Source organism: Octodon degus, unplaced genomic scaffold (assembly GCF_000260255.1).
Source record: "Octodon degus isolate 3935 unplaced genomic scaffold, OctDeg1.0 scaffold00009, whole genome shotgun sequence".
In the NCBI taxonomy this organism is placed as follows: Eukaryota; Metazoa; Chordata; class Mammalia; order Rodentia; family Octodontidae; genus Octodon; species Octodon degus.
The window spans coordinates 16,342,257-16,349,423 of record NW_004524585.1 but is presented as its reverse complement, the minus strand read 5'-3'; the positions used below and the strand labels follow the sequence as shown (position 1 = coordinate 16,349,423).

Sequence of the window (7,167 nt, the reverse complement as noted above, 5' to 3'; positions counted from 1 at the left end):
ACCCAAAAGCTACAACTCTTGTTGCATAGGTCCTGCTTTACCTTGGTCTGAACCATCCAGTAGAAAAGTATAAAAACGAAATATAAGAAGTAAAGCCATGCTGTTATGTTGAGCTCTAGGGTACTCAGGTCAACAATTTCTGACATTGCCAGTAAAGCGGAAGACCCAATATTATTATGGGCTACTGGACTCTTTTAGAATATTTTGCTGAGTTTTCACACCTATAACATTCAAATAACGGAAATTAACAAAAAGATGGGATACAGATGAATGTCCATTTTGTATCTGTGTATTCAAATTGGTTAGGATAGATATATAGTTACATTCTCTTAATGAATAGAATGATCTGTTCTGATGGTGTTTGTAAATAGGATATCATGTCCGCATCTTGTACAGCAATTAGCCACTGGGAAGAATGTATGCAATGTGTTGATTATTGAAATTGTCCTACCAATTTGATTTGAAACTGTCTCATTGCTATTTATCAATAAAATTATGGAATAAAAATAAGAATATTACTGCAAAAAAATAAAAATAAAAACACCAAAAAAAATTGACAAGCTAGTCAAAAAAAAAAAAAAAAAAAAAAGATAAGACATCCCATGTTCATGGGCTGAAGGACTTAATATTGTTAAAAATTCCATAGTATCAAAAGCAACCTACACACTGAATGCAACTGTTATCACAATACTAATTAGAATCTTCTTACAAACATAAGAAAAGACAAAACACTTCTAAACTTTGTATACAACCACAAAGATCCTGAATACTCAAAACAATTCTAAGTAAACAGAATACAGCTGGAAGTATTATAATATCTTTGTTTAAAGCTTATTGCAAATCTATACTAACCGAAACAGCACTGTATAGGCATAAAACAGACACATATATCAATAAATGAGAATAAAGAACCCAGAAAAATCTATACATTTACAACTCATTTTTTTTAAAGCAATGGACTACACACTGGAGAAAAACATCCTCAGTAAGTGGCATCCATACAAAGATGACAAAAACTACAGTATCTCCCCATAAACAGAAACCAACTCAAAATGCATCGAACATTGAAATGTAAAACCTAAAACTATAAAACTCTTCAAAAGCCATCTAAAACCAATCAGGTAAATCTTCATCTCAACCTTGGCCAGAAGTGATGAGAAGCTGGGCATGGTGACACCCAGCACATGCCTGTAATCCCATCATTCAGGAGGCTGAGGCAGTAGGATCGTTGTGAGTTCAAGACCAGCCTGGGCTAGGAAGTGAGCTGAAGGTCAGCCTGATTTTCACAGTGAGACTCTGTCTCAAAAAGAATAAATAAATTTTTCATTTTTTAAAAATAGTGATGAGAAAACTCATCAAGCCAACAAAAAATGAAAAAGGTAAAACTACACTAAACACTTTATAAACATTATCAGTCTTGAGCTAGTCTATTTCTGTGGTAAGTTTTGATGTAAGATGACTTAGTGTGCTGGAGACATAGTTCAGCTGCAAAGAGCCTGCCTGGCAAGCCTGACGTCCCAAGTTCAATTTCCAGTACAACAATAAACAAACAAATAAAAATAAATAAATAGAAAAAGAAAAGATGACTTACTTCAGATACCCCACAGATGTCCTTTAAAGCCATTTACTGACATCACTAAAATTAGCTCTCTTGGAAAAAAGACAACTCATTTGAAATCTAAAAGTCAACTTATAAAAAGATATGGCAAGTTGTTTATGTTCTTAATTACTCTATTTCAAGATATTTCAATTTTTTTTATTTTTTATTTATTTGAGAGAGAGAGAGAGAGAGAGAGAGAGAGAGAGAGAGAGAGAGAGGGAGAGGGAGAGAGAGAGGTGTGTGTGGCCAGCTCAGCCCACCAGGGGGCGGGGCTGGCTGGCATGTGGTGCTGGGGGATTGAACCGTGGTCCCTGATGCCTTGCCAAGCTTGTTCTAAGTAGGTGCTCCAGACCACTGAGCCATCTCTCCAGCCCCTCTATTTCAAGATATTTCAATTGCTATTTAGTATGTATTTATTTTACTTAGTAAAACAAAAGTGACAAATTTAACACAAAATAATTTCATAAATGTATACTTTTTAAATCTGAACATTGTATTGAGTCTATTCCTTATAAAATTCAATTCTCAGTTTAGTTTTTTTAAACAAGATGGCCAAGAAAAGATTTCAAATTAACATTAAAATGTGATATTTTACTATAAGAAATGATCTTTGAAAAATATTGCTCCTATCAGATGTAGTGGCACATGCCCATAATTCCAACACTCAGGAGGCCGGGGCAGAGGGATCACCATGAGTTCAAGGCCTGCCTAGCTAACAGTGAGCTCAAAGCCTGCCTGAACAAGAGCCTCTCTCAAAAAAAAAAAAAAAAAAAAAAAAATTGTTCTACATCTGGATATATTTCAAATTTTGAAATTTAGTTTTATTTGTTTTAATGTTATTTTTAAACAATAAATATAATCGCTGTTAAAATCTACTGAACATTTACTGTGTACCAAGCACATTACCTATATAACACACTAATCTTTTCAATAATCCTATGAAATAGATCTTATTATAATCCAAATTTTATGTAAGAGAAAGCTGAGGGATAAAGAATCAAGAAACTTGCTTGAAGAAAAAGTAGGAGAACTACAAGTCAGTCTTACTCCATAGTCCATGCTCTTCAACAGAAAGAATAACCCTTGTATGTCAATTAAGAACATAACCTCTTGTATGTCAACCTCTTGTATGGAATTATGGGCATGTGCCACCTCATCTGGTATGTCAAGGACCACCCTTCAGATTTAGAATCCAAAGATAAAAAAAAAAAAAACAGAAATCACCCTGTTAATGTTTTCAAATAATTCACAGCTATACATAAAACTAATAATCTCTTTGATGATAAGATCTTCTAGCAATATGATTCAACTGCCCAATGAGTTTGAATCAATATGAATGATTCTTCACATGTGACCTGTACCTCAGGTTTCAAATAGTGAGAAGAGAAAGGAAAAAACACTAGAAATGTTGACTGGAACAGTAAGGGCCATCCTAAGAACTTGACTGCATACTAGGCAATCAAGAGCCAAGGAAGAATATTTTCAAATGACAAGTCAACTGTTTTAGTAGAGGAATAAAGTAAAATGAAAAACACTTTTCAGTACTATTGAAGACATGACAGAAGAGGAAAAAAAAAAAACCTACAGAGATTAACATTAGATAGAAACCTCTCTGAAGTAAAGAACAGCATTGAACTAGAATAGTACTAAGGAGAAGAGAAGAAATGAAGAGATTTTTCCAAAACTTAGAAACTAAATTTCTACAAGAAAGATGAAAAACAGGGAAGAATCAAGGCCTATCTTAAATTTCTAGCTTTAAAAATTAGAAAAAGTAGTAACATTAAATGGATACAGAAAAAAGCAAAAGGGGTTGAGGGGAATCAAGATATAATTTATTATTTAAAACAATCAAACATAACTCACATTGTAAGCCCTGATTTCTATATTAAAAATCAGGATTGTTGATGTAGGTATGTGGCAGAAAGCTTACTTTGCATTTTCCCTGAGTTTGATCCCCAGCATCACAAAGAAGGAAAGGAGAGAGAGGAGGAGGGGAAGGGAGGGACTAGGACGAAAGGGGAGGGAAGTTACTTTCTGTATGAAACACCAATATAGCTCCTTCTTCCACCCACCACAGGGGATCAATCTAAGTCTCATGGAGTATATGCAATCTAATTTTCTTAATCATGTTTTTTTTTTGCTTTTTTATACTTTCTTGATAAAAATACATCTAATATTAGCAGTGAATGATTTCTACTTGGAAGAGCTAAAATAAAAAGATCAACCTCCCTAAAACCCAAAGGCACGGATTTATTTACTGTATATTATTAATGCATGAGTTAAGACTTTGATACAGCTGTAGCACTCACTTTGATGTCAGGAAAGGAAAGAAGTATCAGAGCTATCTTTTATATTTAGTGCTTCTGTTTATTTTTTTTTTAAATGAATTTAGGTCAGGGTCTAAAGGGTGTATAGGGTGTACAGGGTCTCACTACATAGATCAGACTCAATGATTTTTCTGTTTTCAGCCTCCCAAGTGCTAGGATTACAGGAGTGAACGACCACACACCCAGTCTCAATCACTGTCTCAGGGCACCCTGGGGGCTGGGCCAGCACAGCACAGCCCGGGTCAAACTCTGGCTGCTGCGCTCTGCCAAATATATAGTCTTAAAGAATATGCATTTTAAATAAATTTTTTTTTTGGTGGAACTGGGATTTGAACTCAGGCCCTTGTACTTGCCAGGCAAGCGCTTATTCTACTGAGCCATCTCCCCAGCTGCCAGTATTTTAAATAAATTTGAGATCACCAGACATCAATTCAGTCTTATTCTTAGTGATTTTCTTTAAAAGGTTTAGTTTATTAATATATATATTAATATCTGCCAGTAAAATTAACTGTTTTAAAATTAACACTTTGTTTTATTAATACCTGGTTGAGTTATGAGCATCCATTTCAAAGAAAAGTAACATATTTAGTATGATAAAAGTTTAAAATTTTAAGTATACGACTATAATAAAAATAGTAATTGTTTTATAAGTCTTCATTGTCACTTATAAAACAACTACATATTTTTTACCTTTAAATGGATATTCAAGACATATCTTTTACCTTTAAATGGATATTCAAGACAAAGTAAAAGCTATTTTATTTTCTAAACATTAAATCTAGTATTATCCATATAAAGAACAGATAGTAACACTGGAATTGTCTATTCTCCCTCAGGTTGATATCTTTGTACATGCATGTAGTAATCTACATAAGTGAACACACAGGCTTATTCTTAACACATGGTTAATACCATTTATCTCCTAGAAAAGATAACATAAGTAGTATGAGGCAAAGCTAAGAAAACTTAAGCAGCACATGTAATAAACAGTGATCATTTCATAATCTATAATAATAAAGGCATTATGATAAATTTTATCAGATATTTTTATGAGACAATTTTTAGATCAATGTCTACATTGTGACATAGTTATATAATACATGAACCTCAGGAAGTGAGGAATACTGTCATTCAACCAAAACGTTTGAATTTACAATTTAAAATACTGCAGGTTGACCAACAGGTGGTGCTCACTCTCCACTTACAAAGAAAATAAATATCCCTAAAGCATTTCTAATACAGTGAAATAATTTTCAGTCTAGGTGCCAAGTTAATGAATCAAATGTCAGCAAATCTTATATATAATATAAACATCAAATTAACTCTCTTCTATGGAGAGGAATATAATTTTGGCTACCTTCCAAAACAATTTTAGACTAAGAAAAACCTTCTATAAACAACTGTTAATACTGTTTTTAAAATGCTGCTTTAAAAGTGAACATTTAGCACTATAAAAAAAGTTCAATAACCAGAAATAAGCAAAATATTGTTCCAATGTGCAAAAATAAATTGACATTAAGCTATTTTATGCCAATTTAGCCTGTATTTTTACCATTCTTACTGAGCACGCATTTAAATATTAATTCTTTAATAAGAAGTTTTAAAAATAAAAAAATTAAGAAATTCAACAATTCAGTAAAATAATGATTAATGTATTCTTGAAAACTGAAAAACTATATAGCATTATTTTCTTTATTTATAAAGTTATGACCCAACTGCATAACTGATATCTAAATACAAGTTCTTCTACACAAAAGCAATGCTTTTACTTGTCACAATGATGATAAAAAAATTTTATTCCTGAAGGGCCAAATATCCAGATGGGGATTATACCATATAAAATTAATTTATAATTTAATTTATCTACTATATAGGAAATGTTTATTCCTAAAGGAGAAAGCTATCTAAAGAACCACAGTTCTCAATAACATAGTTTCATATAGTTTAATAAATATTCCAATAACTTTTAGTCCATTTAAACTGTAATCTTCTTAGCTAATATAAAAATAAGATAAACAGAATTTAATACCTAAGCAGTTTAAAAGGACAGAAGGCACTAAGAAAAAAAATATTCTCATGTATAAATCCATTAGCCAAAGGAGATAAACAAAGCAGAGTCAACAGATTGAAACCTAAATCTAAATAAAACTGTACCAATGATCTTTTAGTTTTACTGTAACCATCTAAAGCTTTACTTTTCCTTAACAAAAATAAAATGCTACTAACTTCACTAATAGTGTAAAGATGAAATCAACACAAATTCAGTGGGAAAGATGAGAAACAATGCTGTTGTCCTAGAAAATAAAAATGAATTTTTGATGGTAAAGTGGTCAACAAAAAGCAGTTCATCGCTTGGCAATATACTATCTCTGTCACATAGAATATAAATAGAAGTATGAAAGTTTTACAATTCTTAATTCAATTTGTTTCATTTTAAATACATTTTTATTCTTTGGAAGTAATCATTAAATTTAACCTAATCTAACCCAACCGAATTCACTGTTAAGTTTTCTAAGTTAAAAAAAAATGCAAAATTTAAAGCTGCAGCATTTAAACTATGTATTTATTTTTGCAGTTTATGAATTTTTTCCAACATCCACATTGAAATTCTACACTAAATATTAAAATGAACTTTATATACTAGCAGTATTTAATTAAAATAATATATTTTTTTCATTTATTACCTTCATTATATTACTGCCAATACACATAATTTGAATGTGAGTACATGTTAAATGAAATGGTCTCAAATTTAAATTTTTATTCCAAAAGAGTCTAATTTATAAATTTTGATAACACTTCTTTAAAATTATTAATCGTTTAGTCAGGATCTGCAAAAATCTTCTTTTATGTCTTTATGACATATAGGATAAACTCAATTTTTACCTTTAAAGCTCCTTTGGCAAATCTGCCTTACACTTTTCTTAATACACCTGAGATTCTCATCTGCCCCTCTTCCCCAAAAGCCCACTCAAGAATATTTTGTACACACACAGTTTGAAAAACCTTTTCACATATATACAAGAAGGCTAACATCATAAAAACATGTACTAGAAAACAAAGATAACCTGGTTAATTAAGAGAAAAACACTTCAGTCACAACGTAAAAGTTATTGAAAAGGAAAGAAAACCCTAAAAAGTAAGCTTACTGCTACATAATTCTTCCATTTTAGATAAAGCTATATACTTGTAGAAAAACTCACTTTTATTTTCCAATAAACTGCTATATTAAATACCTAT

The 7,167-nt window shown here is 31.4% G+C and overlaps 1 protein-coding gene and 1 long non-coding RNA gene across 2 annotated transcripts in view; both read right to left on the bottom strand.

Moving 5' to 3' along the window:
* The window catches only part of Fbxl17 (F-box and leucine rich repeat protein 17), a 616,731-nt gene that overhangs the window by 510,204 nt on the left and 99,360 nt on the right, over window positions 1–7,167 (bottom strand). The gene's annotated exons all lie outside the window — the stretch shown is intronic.
* Window positions 4,300–7,167, bottom strand: part of LOC111814539 — a 9,902-nt gene continuing 7,034 nt past the window's right edge. The window contains exon 3 of the long non-coding RNA XR_002819505.1: window positions 4,300–4,316. This is a non-coding gene — a long non-coding RNA (uncharacterized LOC111814539). The remainder of the gene's footprint in view (window positions 4,317–7,167) is intronic.